The following is a 15200-nucleotide window of genomic DNA, read 5'->3' on the forward strand; positions in this document are numbered from 1 at the left end:
ACACCATATTAATAAAATGAAGGGGAAAATGCATATTATCATTTCAATTGATGCAGAAAAGGCATATGACAAAATTTGGCACCCATTTCTTATAAAACACCCAGTAAACTAGAACTAGAAGGAAACATTCTTAACATGTCAAAACCTTATATGAGAAACTCACAGCTACCATCACACTCAATGGTAAAAGACTGAAATCACCCCCACCCCACCCCCCAAGATCTGGAAGAACATAGGGATTCTAAATCTTACTGCTGTTGTTCAACTTTATACTGAAAGTTCTAGTGAGAGCACTTAGGCAAAGAGAATAAATAAGGCATCTGTTAGGAAAGGAAAGAGTTAAGCTTTCCCTATCTGTGCATGACATAATTCTATATACAAATATCCTGAAAAATTCACAAAAATGGTACCAGAACTAATAAAAGAATTTAGCTAAGTATAAAATCAGGGTATAAAATCAACATGCAAAAATCAGTGGTGTTTCTAAACATAAATCATCCAAAGAGGAAGTAAAGAAAAATTTCCATTTACAGTAGCAATAAAAAAGAAATATTTAGGAATAAATTTAACCAAGGATGGTTAAATTTAACCAAGAATAAATTGAACCAAATTTAAACAAGAATGTTAAGGGCTTGTACATGTATATCTACAAAACATTGCTAAAAATGAAGAAAACCTAAATAAATTGAAGGACGTCTTGTGTTCATGAATTGGAAGACTAAATATTTTTTTTTCCTGTCAGGATTCTCAGACAAATGTTCTTTTAATTTATTTTGGCATGCTATTAATGAGTAAACTACACTATTTAAAGAATTTTTTGTCAATAGGTTTTGTTTTCCTTGGGTCAGAAAGAGGAATAGAAAAGAATGTGCAAATAAGATTGAGAGAGGAAGCCCAAATACACAAATAACCTACTGAAGTGGGTCAGGGCCAGGGAGGGTCATCAATCACATGAACCTCACATATTGTTGTTCTCTCCAAGGATGAGAGTCAATCTGGTTAAAGCCATTTCACAAAGATTTTAAAGAAAATTTCCTCTTGTAGTCAAACCCCTTAAGGCTTTAATTCTTATTCAAAATCAGTTCAGCTGTTAAATCAATGGCAGCAGGAGTTACAATACCATGTGCTGGCAGTTGCAGTACTAAGCATTGTGCCTGTAAGTCATTAAAAAAAAGAAAAATGAAATAATGCTATTCCTTTTCAGATGATTAAAGAAAATAAAAATAAAAAATTAGGAAAAGTTGTAATGCTAAATCTAAAACAATTTGCAAAAAATTATTACTCAACAAATGGCTTGAAGTAGTCTATTAAAAATTTGGGGAGACTTTGATCCCATAATGAGTCAGCAAAACACTTCTTGTTTTTAAGAAATCTCACTTCTAAAAAAATAGTGCTTAGTTTTTAGTGGACTTTTAAATTAAAGGTCCCATTTCAAAATAAAATAAAAAACACAGATTCTATAAATGTTTATAGTGATTACATTTATCTAAGCAACAAACATACATTGTTCAATTGTAAGATGTTAACTCAATCTTTGTGACAAATATTTTTGTTTTATACCAAAAATGATATATACAGTTACTGCATATTCCAAAGGATAGGTTAGCAGTCACTAAGTTTTTTCTTGAGTATGTTCTTTAGATGCTATTTCTAACACAGTTAAGTAGAAAGTTTTTCATGTGCTCAATCACAGGAAACTTTGGTTGCTCCCAAATTAGCTGGCTCACAAACAAGAAGCCAACCATTTTAAGAATGTTTTAAATGAACAACTTGCAAACCCCAGAGATGGAAAAATGCTAAGAATGAACACAACCATCACAACTGTGGCTTAAGATTGTTTGTGCTATTCTGAAATGAGATTTCACAGCAGTATAGTTCAAAATAAAATTTTAACAAAAAAAAGCGTAGGCACAATTTCTCCACCAATTTGTGTGTTTCAATCATTTAGTTAACTTTTCCACTTGAAAAGTGCAGTAGAAAACTGGATATCGTGTTTCACTATCTCAGTTAATGTTCATAATTACAGCAGCTACAACTCTACAACTTAGGATACAGCATCACCTATGCTTCCCAGAGCCAGTTTAAATGATGATTTAGTTCTTTACAGCAAGTAAATTGTTGTTTATAGCCACTGGCTAGTGTACATATGAACTGAAATTTCTAGATTTGGGAAGACACAAATGCTGCAGCAATCATCTGCGTTGCTTCTTCTGTCCATCTATTCATGCTCAGAAACTTGTGGGGGTTTGAGCCTACTGACCTTGCCCATTGGAATAGGCTGCATTCTCCACAACTTTCTGATTTACCATTTTCCAATAAAATGTTTACTCATATTGGTGATTCAGAGTCCTAACAAGAATATGGACTAGCAGCCTCAGACACATACAATCTGTTGCATCCTCAAAAAGTAGCCCATGACAATAATTTAAGCACATAGCAAATTCTGCAAGAAACCCCTTACATACAGCTTCAACAGGAGTGGATATCATTTTACTAATCCTTTCACACTTTTGTTTCTTTGTTGAAGCCTTTAGTCTTTGCTTTGGCAGGCTGGTTCTATTGAAATACATCAAAACATATCCTAATGATTCTGTGTCATCTCAGTGACTTTGTTCAATAACAAGATATGCATTGATACTAGCATATTTGGCAGTGCTGTTGAGATTGTTATCTTCTCTTTATGGTATGTGCTGCCTTGTCCTGTTGTCTCTACTTTTTGGCCAAACCAAAATCAATAATGAATAACTGATTACAGTGACACTAAATAATTATTAGAATGTGATCTGGTTTAATGTCTCTATTTATAAAAGTATTGTATGCATATATTTGATTCCATTGACCATCTGGTCAGTTAACATAAGTATAGTTTTCATTGTTACCTTCTTGAACAGAAGTTGAAGAGGTCCTCCAGGCTGTGTCCAAGAAGATCCATCACAAACACATTGTAGCCTTTTTCCTGACCACATTGCCCTATGTGGTGGCTGCAAACTCCACCTTGAATTTTAGTGTCTGATCTCAAACAGAAACTGGGGATGACTGGCCTTCTGAGATTCTAACTTCCCTGCCACTTCCTAAACTTTTGGTGATGCTGATCACCAGATAAATGTCCCTGAAAGAGCCAGACCAGATTTTCCATACCAGTTTATATTTTCCTCCAAATATGAAAATGTTCTTGGAGCCACTGCTGCTCACCATCCTGAGATGAAATTGGAGGGCTGGAATAAAGCTCCAACACCTCTAGGAGAAGGACAAGGACCTCCAGACTGTGTAGGAGGGCAGCAGGAAATGGAAAACTGAAATGCTTTCTCAGTGTTACATGGCCCAGAATTCTCTGAAGTGAAACTGATCACCACCTCTCAGTCTTGTTTCTTTTTTGAAAAAATATTTTTATTGAGAAATACCCACACTTGTACAGCTCAAACATATTATACAATCAATGGCTTACAATATCATCACATAGTTGTGTATTCATTACCATGATCATTTTTAGAACATTTCCATCACTCCAGAAGGAAAGATAAAAAGAAAAAATAGAACTCATGCATCTCATGCCCCTGACCCCTTCCTCTCATTGGCCCACAGGATTTCAATCTATCTCATTTTTATCCTTTATCTAAACCCATTATTTATTTAATATCATTTTTTAATTCATCTGCCCATAACCTGGATACAGGAGCATCAGGCACAGGTTTTCACCATCACACAGTCACATTGTGAAAGTTATATACTTATACAGTCTTCTTCAAGACTCACGGCTACTGGAACAAAGTTCAATTGTTTCAGGTACTTCCCTCTAGCCACTCCATACACCATAAACTAAAAGTGGATATTTATATAATGTACAAGAATAACCTGCAGGATAACCTCCCAACTCTGTTTAAAATCTCTCAGCCCAGAAAACATCTTTCAGCCACTGAGATTTTTCATTTCATTTTTCTTTTTCCCTTTTTGATCAAGAAACCTTTCTTCTTCTCATGATACCAGGTCTTGGCTCATCCCCAGGAGTCAGGTTCCATGTTGTTAGGGAGATTTATATCCCTGGGAGTTGTGTCCCACATCAGAGGGAGGGCAGTGAGTTCACCTGCCAAGTTGGCTTAGCGAGTGAGTCCACTTCTGAGCAACCAAAGAGGTTCTCTGGGGGTGACTCTTAGGCATAATTATAACTAAGTTTAGCCTCTCACTTGAAGGAATAAGCTTCATAGGGTCAAGCACCAAGTGAGGGTTCAGCCTATTACATTGGTTGCCCCAACTGCTTACAAGAATAAAAGGAATTCCCCAGAGGGGGGAGTTAATATTTCCTCCTTTCTCCCCAGTCTCCCAAGGAGACTTTGCAAATACTTTTTTTATTCCCTGCCCAAATTGTTCTGTGATATATCAGGACATCACACTAACCTGTACAAACCAACAAGGTCTCACACCCTATTCAAGATATCATGTAATTATGCTGTTCTTGTGACACAAGTTAAATTAGATAATGTGCTACTCAAAATATGAATTTTGCACCAAATAAACATCTCTCCCTTTGGTCACACAAGAATTTAAAGTTTGAAAGTTTGAAAATATGGACCATATCATCCTTTACCCAGTATTATGATTTACCTTAGTGCTATCCAGATCAGCCTAATTCCTATCTCTACTCAAAGTCTGATCACTTTTTTAGCTTTTTAAACAGTTGTTCATTGGAGTAATGCTGACTTTCATAGCTTCAGTGTTCTACTTCTCAGTCTCAGGTGTCACATAAATACTTGCAGTTTCAGGGAATTGGTAGGTTATATAAAAATAGCTCAGTATCTCAGAATTTAGAAATATCAATTGAAGGAATACAGATTGCAAAACAAGACAGATTGTAAAAATTCAGAAATGGATTACACAATATTACCAGATGGTACCACAATAATATAAATGCACTGAGTGAAGCTGAATGCAAGTACAGTTGAGGAAGAAGGGCTGGGGACACTTTGAATCCAGAATAAAAGTTCATAGCTGCGGTGGTATAACTTAGGAATGCCTAAGTGCACAATAACAGTAAATGTAAAAGTATAAAAACCTTTTTTTCATAAGGGAGAACAAATGAATGTCAACATTGCAAGGGTTTGAAAATGTATTGTATATAGGAAAAGGTACAATCAATGCAAGCAGAGATATATAGTCAACAATGGCATTCTAATAGGCTTCCACCGACTGTAACAAAGTAATTATACCAAAACTAAATGTCAAGAAGTGGGAGGGACATTTGGGAGGGGTATTTATTCTATGAAGAAGTAAAGGAAATGTCTCCTTATAGATTATGGTGGTGAAGGCATCGATATTCACTTAGGTTGGATTGTATGATGTGCAGGTAAAATTGTTTAAACATGAACAAAGAGAAACACATGTTAGAGAAAATGTGGAGAAAAAGATGTACCTATTCACTGTTGGTAGGGAAGTTGAGAGATGCAGCCACATCCAGAGAGTAGTGTGGTTGTTCCACAGGAGGATAGGGATTGAATTGCCATATGATCATGCTACTCCATTGCTAGGTATATACCTAGAGGAACTGAAAGTGGGTATATATGAATGGACATTTGCACACTGGTGTTTATGATGGCAGTGTTTGTGATCCACAATGAATGGAGGTGGCCTAATGGTTCAATGACTGGGAAATGGAAGAGGGAACTGTGGTGTTTACATACAATGAACTACCAAGCAGCTGCAAAAAGAAATGAAGTTGTGAGGCAACTAGTGAATGAAACTTAAGGACAGTATATTGAATAAAATGTCAGAAACAAAAGGACAAACATTATCATGCCACACTCATATGGATTAACTATAGCATATGAACTCAGAGAATTGAAGTGAAGAGCATGGGTTATTATGTTGGGGCCTATTGCAAAGATTTCTAGAGTGTAAGGTTTTATTTTTTTATTTTTATTTTTTGCCAGGCTCCCAGTTTGTGAGTGGGCTTTCATGCTTACTAGGCTGGGCCAGCTGTTTTTCATGGCCATTACAGCCTTGGTTTCTTGGTGATATTGCATGCTGAAAAAAGTGGCAGTGAGTTATTGCAGCACTTCAGATACCACTACCACCATGAACTCACACCCTGAGGAATTCCTGTCACTCCTCTGCCACCGCCATTTTGTTTCTTCAGCTCCAACCAACATAAAATAACCCCCTTCCCCAGAAGCCACTTTCACACAGCTCAGAGCACTCTGGGAAAAATTTAATATTCTTATGATTTATATTTAACCCAAAATAATAGAAAGAATCAATGCAATTCCAATCCATATTCTAATCTACTTCTTGACAGAAGTTGAAATCCACTATCAAATACATATGACAGGGAAATTGTCCCCAAATTGCCAAAATCATCTTGAGAAAAAGGACAAAGTTGGAGAATTAACAATTCTTATTTTTAAAAGTTACTGCAAAGCTCCAGCAATCCAAAAAGCCTGATACTAAAACAAGAATGAACATATAGGTCAATGGAATGAAACAGAGTTCAGAAATATGTCATCACACCTTTGTCCAACTGATTTTTCACAAAAGTGTTAAGTCCACTGAATGGAAAGAGTAGTCTCCTCAAAACCTGTGCTGAGGGAACAGGATATTTATATGTGAAAGAATGATGGTGGACCCCTACCTCACAACATATACAGAACTCAATTCAAAATGGAACAAACATAAAAATATGAAAACTAAAATTAAAAAGCACCTAGATGAAAATATAGAGAAATATACTTAGGACTTAGTGTTAGGCAGTCATTTCTTAGATATTACACCAAAAGCACAAGCAACAAGAGAAAAAAGAGATGAATGGGACCTCATCAAAATGATAGTTTTATGCACCCTCAGACTTTATTAAGAAAGTGAAAAGTCACCCTACAGAATTTGTGAAAATATTTGAAAAGATATACATGTAAAAGTTAATGTCCAGAATATATAAAGTACTTGTTCAATCAACCACAAAAATACACACTACACAACCAAAAAAAGGGCTAAAAACTTAGATAGACATTTCTGTAAAGAAGATATACAAATGGTCAATAAACGACGGAAAGATGTTCAAACTCATCTGTCATCAGAGAAAAGCAAATCAAATCTGCAATGTGAAAACATCTCACACCCATTAAAGTGGTTATTATTTCTTAAAAATGGAAAAATAACAAGTCTTGGATAGGAGTGAAAAAGTAGCAACACATACATTGTCAGTGGAAATGTAAAATGGTGCAGCCACTGTGGAAATCAATGTTACAATTCCTTAGGAAGTTAATTATAGAATTACCATATGATTTGGCAATCCCACTTTTATATTTATACCTAAAAGTATTTAAAGCAGGGGCTCAAGCAGACATTTTCACACCAATGTACATAGAGTTATTATGCACAATTCCCAAATGTTAGAAACAATCCATGTCCATGAACAGATTAATGGATAAACAAAGTGTGATATATGTATAATATATAAATGGAATACTATTTTGATACAAAAATAAATGAAGTTCTGATGCATGCTACAACATGGATGAACCTTGAAGATGTCATGGTGAATGAAGTAAGCTAGGCACAAAAAGGCAAATAGCTATAAGAGCCCACATACAAAATAAGCAGAATATGTATATTCATAAGATGAGAAACTAGAATACAGGATACTAGGGGAAAGGTAGGGGAGGGGAAGAAATAGTGTTTAACTGGTATAATGTTTCTGTTTGGGGTGATGGAAATATTTTGGCAATGTATGATGGAGATGGAGACAGAACTTTGCATATGTAATTAACACCACTGGAAGATGTTAATTAAAAAGTAATAAAAGTGAAATATGAGGTTGTGTATTATTTAATGCACACACACACACACACACATATACATAGAAGCCATAGAATCATACAACACAAGTGAGCCCTCATGGAAACTGTGTGCTAATATTACTAACATGATTTCACTAATACTTTTCATGATTTGTAGCAAAGATAGCACACTAAAGCAAAATGTTAATAATATAGAAAACTGGATATGATAGGAGTATATGGAAATTCTGTACTTCCTGCATGATGTTTCTGTAAACCTAGAGCAGCTCTAATTCAAAATACAAATATTAATTAAAAGACATTAGAAATAATGTATCATAAATTTTATTATTCCATATATTCAAAATTTCTGGTAAAGGAAAATTTGTTGTATTATTTTTCCTATTGCTACTGCAGCAAATTATCCCAAACAGAGTGTTTGAAAAAGCACATTCATTATATTACATTCTGTAGGTCAGAAATCTAACAGGCTTTTCATTTGGCAAAAATCATGGTGTTGGAAGGGCTGCATTACACTCTGGAGTTTCTAGGGGAAAATCATTCTATTCCCTTGGTTCCTGGATCACTTCCTTTATCTTTATACTAAGATACATAGTATAGAAAGGGGTGAATTCTTTCAAGGCTGCATCTATTTCCTTCTGAATACTCTCAGGAAAGGTTCTCTACGGGATGCTTCTGTGCATATGAGACCTCAAATGATTAGATTACCCATCAAGACAATCTCCACATCTCAAACAACCTTAACATTAATCACAATTTAAAGTCCATTTTGCCTTGTAAAGTAATATGTTAACAAGTTTGATGGTTAGATTATGGTGTCAAATTGGCCAGGTGATCATTCCCAATTGTCTGGTCAGGTAAGCATTGCACTAACCATTACTGCAAGGATATTTCATGCTTGGTTGATAAACGAGAAGGCTGGTTTATTAAATCATCATCAGTTGATTGCAGATGTGGCTGATTACATTATTGATCCACTAATGGTGTATCTCTTGCAAAGGAGATAATACAATCAGATTGATTTGATCCAATCAGTTGAAAATTTTTAAGGGAGAAGAGAGAATTTTCACTGCTTCTTCAGCCAGCAAGCCTCCCCTGAAGACTCTTCATCAGAGCTGCCAGATTCACATCCTGCCCTATGGATTTTGGACTCTTGCATTCCCATGGTTGTGTGAAACACTTTTTAAAAATCCCATACTTATAGATCTCCCCACCTAGCTCTGTTTCTCTACAGGTCCCTGACTAATACAACTTGGTACTGAGAGTGGTTCTTGAGAAAAAGAATCTTAATAGTTGATTTTGCCATTGATTTTCTTCTGTGATTAAACTCAAAGGCACTAATGACTCTATTTCCAATAATCAAGATGGCACTGGCAGTCCATTGCATGAGTTGGCAATAGAGATACACAAGAGATCACCATATAATTTTGCTAATTGTATTCTTATGCAAGGCAAGGCTCTGGGTGAGGGTTTTTTGACACCTTAACAAAGTTTTGTAGAGTTAAGAGATATAATGATGTTGGCTGACTGTTGTAAGAAATGCTGGTTACAGTTATGAGGGAAAAAGATAAACTGAAAAGCCTGAAAAAAATCTTATTTCACGTGGCCATAGACTTGATATCTGTAAAAAAACAGACACAGAGCATTATTGTGCAAGTAGCAGATTTACAATATAAATGAAAATCTCAGCATTGTAGAGTGTCTTCTGTTAATATAAGGAGCTTGATTAGAAAACAATGGGATCCAGAAACTCAGGATGGTGGCATATGGTTTGATAATGATGGCAATGAACACATGGAAACCCTGGGGTCTGCTCAATCTTTGCTAGATATATCTGTAATGGCCTGTCCCGAGGAAAGAGATGCCTCAGCTCCATCTTGTCATAAGGAAAAATCCGCCCAATCTCCAGTCTGCCCTGAGGAAAGTGATTCTCAAACTCCACACTGCCTTTAGGAAGCAGCTTCTGGGCCTCCAGTCCACCCAGAAGAATCAACTATCCAAATTCTACATAAAGAGATTAACAATTCAATGCCTGCTAAACCTATAACCATATCCTCTGGGAAAACAGCCCTCACTCCTCTGTCTGAAACAATTCATTCTTTTTCACCAGATGAAACTGAAACAGAATGCTCTGAGGTAATTTGATTGAAAGACTCTTCTAATTCTTTTCTTGACCCACCTTCACCTCCCCTGATTTCTTCAAGACCTAAAACTGAATTCCCAACAGGCCCCAAAAGGTGAGGTACAAAGTATGAGCCTTGGGAAGATACACTACATTGCAAAAGAATGCATGAATTTCCCAACGTCTACAGACAGAAATGTGGGGAATATGTGTGGGAATGGATGTCGACGATGTGGGATAGTGGTGGAAGGAATATAAAGTTGGGTCATGGTGAATTTATTGATATTGCCCCACTTAGCAGAGTTTCTGAATTCAATTTTGTATCTTAGAGGGGTTAGAAATGATGTTATCTGTTCATTTGGATGGTTGGCTGAAATATGGAACAAAAGATGACTGACATTATGTGTGATGTGGAAATCTCAGAACTGCCCTGATATAATGTTGTTGAGGGAATCCAGAAGCTTAGACAGATTAGAATGTTAGAGTGGATTTATCATGGAAGACCTACTCAAACATTCCAGGAATGACCACAGAACACACTATTCACTAGAACTTTGAAGAATACATTTGTGAGACTAGCTCCATTATGCCTGAAGAGCTCTGTAGTCACCTTACACTGTGGAGCAGATATTACTCTGAGAACTGCTCTCACTGAGCTAGAATCTTTAAACACAATGGGGATTAACAGATCCTGAGTTGCCAGAAACCAAGTGTCAACAGTTAATCACCATAGACAAGGTGGGTATGGTCACTATAGTGTTCAGCAGATTCAAAGTAACAGACGAAATAATCTGACTCGCAGAGACATGTGGCATTGACTGGTAGATTATGGGGTAGCTAGAAATAAAATTAATAGGTAATCTACTAAATTATTGTGTCTAGATCGGGTGGAGAGAAGTCTAATTTGAATTACAAAAACTGAGAGCCACAGCCCCATAATAAATAGCCAGGCTTGAGACAATTTACAAACCCACAGCCCCTTGAATAAGGGAAAGGCCATGTATACTGAGGAAAGGAACCTGTACATTGCACAAAATTTCTTTTAACTTCCCTCCCAACCTTCCCAAAGGCCTCAACCTTTTGCCATGGTTACAGTGCATTGAGGAAAAGGAAATGATTAGATATTTCATGGATAACTAGACACTGTATCTGAAGTGACACTAATTCCAGGAGAAACAAAATGTCACTTTAGTCCACTGATCAGGGTAAAAGTTTATGGTGGTCAGGTGATCAATGGAGTTTTAGTTCAGGTTGGTCTCACAGTTGGTCCAGTGTGTTCCCTGACACATTTGGTGGTTATTTCTCCAGTTTTGGAGTAGATAATTGGTATTAAAATACTCAGCAACTAGCAGAATCCCCACATGGGATCCTTAACTCATGGAGTGAGGGCTGTTATGGTAAAAGAGGTCGAGTGGAAGCCACTAGAACGACCTGTACCCAGCAAAATAGTAAACCTGGAGCAACACTGAATACCTTGAGGGATTTCAGAGGGTAGTGCCACTCTTAAAGACTTGAAGGATGCATGGGTAGTGATTTCCACCACATCCCCATTCCTCCTATTTGGCCTGTGCAGGAAAAAGATGGGCCTTGGAAGATGACAGTGGATTATTGTAAATTTAACCAGGTGATGACTCCAGTTACATCTGCTTTTCCAGATGTGGTATCATTGTTTAAGCAAATCAACACATCCCTGGTACTTGATATGCAGCCATTGATCTCACAAATGCTTTTTTCTCAATAACTGTTAGTAAGGAACACCAGAAACAATTTGTATTCAGCTGGAAAAGCCATTTGTATACCTTCACTCTCCTACATCAGGGATATAAAAACTCTCCAGTCCAATGTCATAATCTTGTTCATAGGTACCTTGATCATTTCTACCTTCCACAAAACATCACATTGTTTCATTATATTGATTATATCACGTTGATTGGACCTAGTGAGCACGAAGTAGCAACTACTCCAGACTTACATGTAAGGAATTTGCATGTCAGGGAATGGTAGATCCAAAAAAAATACAGGGTCATTCCACCTCAGTGAAATTTCTAGGTGTTCAGTGGTGTGGGACACTACTTTGATATTCCTTCTAAGGTGATAGACAAGCTGTTGCATCCAGCCCCTCCAGCAACTAAAAAGAGAGGCACAATGCCTAGTTGGCTATTTTGGATTTTGAAGACAACATATTCCTCATTTGGTTGTGCTACCCCAGCATATTTATCAAGTGACCAGAAAATGTACTAGTTTTGGGTGGGGACTGGAAAAAGAGGAGGCTCTGCAACGAGTCCAGGCTGCTGTGCAAGCTGCTTTGCCACTTTGGCCATTGAATCCAGCAGATCTAATGGTGCTGGAAGTTTCAGTGGCAAACAGAGATACTCATTGGAGCCTTTGACAGGCTCCTATAGGAGAATCATAATGCAGGCCTTCGGGATTTTAGAATAAAGTCTTACCATCCTCTGCAAATAACTACTCTCCTTTTGAGAAACAATATTTGGCCTGATACTGGTCCTTAGTAGAGACTGAACACTTAACCATGGGCCACTAAGTAAACATGGGAGCTGAGTTGCCTATCATGTGCTGAGTGTTTTCTGACCCAACAGGCCATAAGATTGGGTGTTCATAGCAGCAATCCTTCATAAAATGGAAATGGTATATAAGTTATAGGGCTCAAGCAGGTCCTGAGGGCACAAGTAAGTTACATGAAGAAGTGCTCCAACTGCCCATTGTCCCTACTAATGCCACATTATGTTCTTTCACCCAGACCAGAGCTATGGTTTCTTGGGGAGTTCCTTACAGTCAGTTGACTGAGAAAGAATAAACACAGACCTAGTTTACATATTGTTATGTATGATATGTAAGTATCACACAAAAGTGGACAGAAGCAGCCACAGCCCCTTTCTGGGATGTTGTTGAAGGACAGTCATGAAGGAAAATCCCCCAGTGAACAGAACTTTGGGCAATGGACCTGGTTGTTTATTTTTCTTGGAAGTAGAATGGCCAAAGGTGTGTTTGTATAATGACTCATGGGCTGTTGCTAATGGTTTGTCTGTATTTTCAAGGATTTGCAAGGAACATGATTGGAAATTTGGTGACAAAGAGCTTTGGGGAATAGGTTTGTGGATAGACATTACCAAATGGAGAAAAACATGGGGATATTTGTGTCCCATGTAAATGCTAATGAGAGGGTGACTTCGGCAGAGGAAAATTTTAATAATCAACTGTTTAAGGTGACTCTTTCTATGGATGCATATCATCCTCTTTCCCCATCCACAAATGCCATTGCCCAATGATTTCATGAACAAAGTGGGCATAGTGGTATGGATGGAGGTTATGCCTGGGAGCAGCAATGTGGACTTCCATTCACCAAAGCTGACCTGGATATGGCCACTGCTGAGTGCACAATCTGCCAGAAGCAGAGACCCTCACTCAGTCCCCAATATAGCACTATTCCCTAAGGTGATCAGTGCTCTTTCCATGATGGAATCCTGCCACCAAGTAGCAGGCTTCCATCATGGAAGGGGCAGAATTGGAATATATACATAATCCAGATATGGGTTGACCTTCCCTGCATGCAATGCTTCCCCAAAACTACCACCCATGGACTATGAAATGCCTTATTTACCATCATGGTATTGCAAACACCATTGCTTCTCACCAAGGAATCCACTTCACAGAAAATGAAACATGGGAATAGGCACATGCTCATGGAATTCTCTGGCCTTACCATGCTCTTCATTATCCAATGGCAACTATGTTGATAGAGTGATGGAATGGTCTTTTAAAAACCCAATTATGGTGCCAATTAGGTGGCAGTTCCTTGCAAGGCTGGGGCAATGTTATCCAAGAGGTTGTGTATTCTCTGAATCAGTGTCCACTGTATGGTACTATTTCTCCCATAGCCAGAATTCATGGGTCCAGGGATCAAGGGGTGGAAATGGAAATGGATTTCACTCACTATCACCCCTAGTGATCCACTAGAAAAAATTTTGCTTCCTCTCCCTGAACGCTTAAACTCTGCTGTTCTACAGATTTTTGTTCCAAAAGGAGGAGTGTTCCTACCAAGAAACACAACAATGATTCCATTGAACTGGAACTTAAGACTGCCACCTTGCTACTTTGGACTTCTCATAGCTCTGAATCAATACACAAAGAAGGGGACAATTGTACTGGCTGGGTTTCTTAATCAGGACTATCAAGTGAAAATATAACTGCAACTAGGCAATGGAGGTAAAGAAGAGTTTTCCTGAAATACAGGAGATCCCTTAGTGTGTCTCTTAATACTATCATGACCTGTGATTAAAGTCAATGGAAAACTGCAGCAACCCAATCCAGGCAGGAGAATGTCCCAATGACCTAGCATTTTCAAGAATGAAGATTTGGATTACCCCATCAGGCAAAAAGCCATGGCTAGCTGAAGTGCTTGCTGAGGGTAATGGGGACATGGAATGGGTAGTGGAAGAAGGTAGTGATAAATATCTAATACAACCATGTGACCAGTTACAGAAATGAGGACTGTAATAGTACGAACATTTCATTCTTGTTTTGAGTGTTTATATTTGTACATATGCAAATATCTTCTTTTCTTCTCCTCATTTTACATAAGTTGTATTGCTCATGTCATAGTATTTAAGTTTTGAGACATCAAGTTTTTGAGTGAATATTATCTAAGGACCTGCACCTTATTCTGAAAATATTTAGTATGTTTCCCATTGTATACAGGACAGTTGAGTATTGTTGGGTGAAATATATGTCTGTAACTGTGGACTATTTAGGAATTAAGCATGTTTTAAGGTTATGGGTATAAGTGCCAACTTGACATGGGATGGACTTTAATGGTCAGGTTCTGATGTCAACTTGGCCAGGTAGTGGTTCACAGTTATCTGGTCAGGAAAATACTGGCTTAACCATTACTAGCAAGAACATTTTGTGCTTGGTTGATAAACCAGAAGTCTAGCTTATTAAATCATCAGTCAGTTGATTGCAGCTGTGGCTTATTGCATTTATAATAAACTAAAGGTGTGCTTCCTGCAAATGAGATAATTCAATCAATTGTATTTGAAACAATCAGTTGGAGATTTTTAATGTAGAGGAGAGAATTTTCAATTTTTCAACCATTGAGTGTCTCCTGTGGTGGTCATGAAGACCCTTCATCAGAGTTGCCAACTTCTCAACCTGCTGTATGGATTTTGGACTCTTGCATTCACATGGTTGTGTGAGACACTTTTATAAGTCTCATATTTACAATACCACTTCTTGGTTCTGTTTCCTTAGAGAACCCTGACTAATATAACAAGTTT

The 15200-nt window shown here is 37.4% G+C and overlaps 2 pseudogenes; one reads left to right on the top strand and one right to left on the bottom strand.

Annotated features, from left to right (window-relative positions):
• Nucleotides 1–2228: 2228 nt before the first annotated feature.
• LOC143671230 (casein kinase I pseudogene) lies at nt 2229–3195 on the bottom strand (annotated as a pseudogene).
• A 6941-nt stretch (nt 3196–10136) lies between these two features.
• LOC143671916 (uncharacterized) lies at nt 10137–14421 on the top strand (annotated as a pseudogene).
• Nucleotides 14422–15200: the final 779 nt, after the last annotated feature.

Source organism: Tamandua tetradactyla, chromosome X, assembly GCF_023851605.1.
Source record: "Tamandua tetradactyla isolate mTamTet1 chromosome X, mTamTet1.pri, whole genome shotgun sequence".
Taxonomy (NCBI): Eukaryota; Metazoa; Chordata; class Mammalia; order Pilosa; family Myrmecophagidae; genus Tamandua; species Tamandua tetradactyla.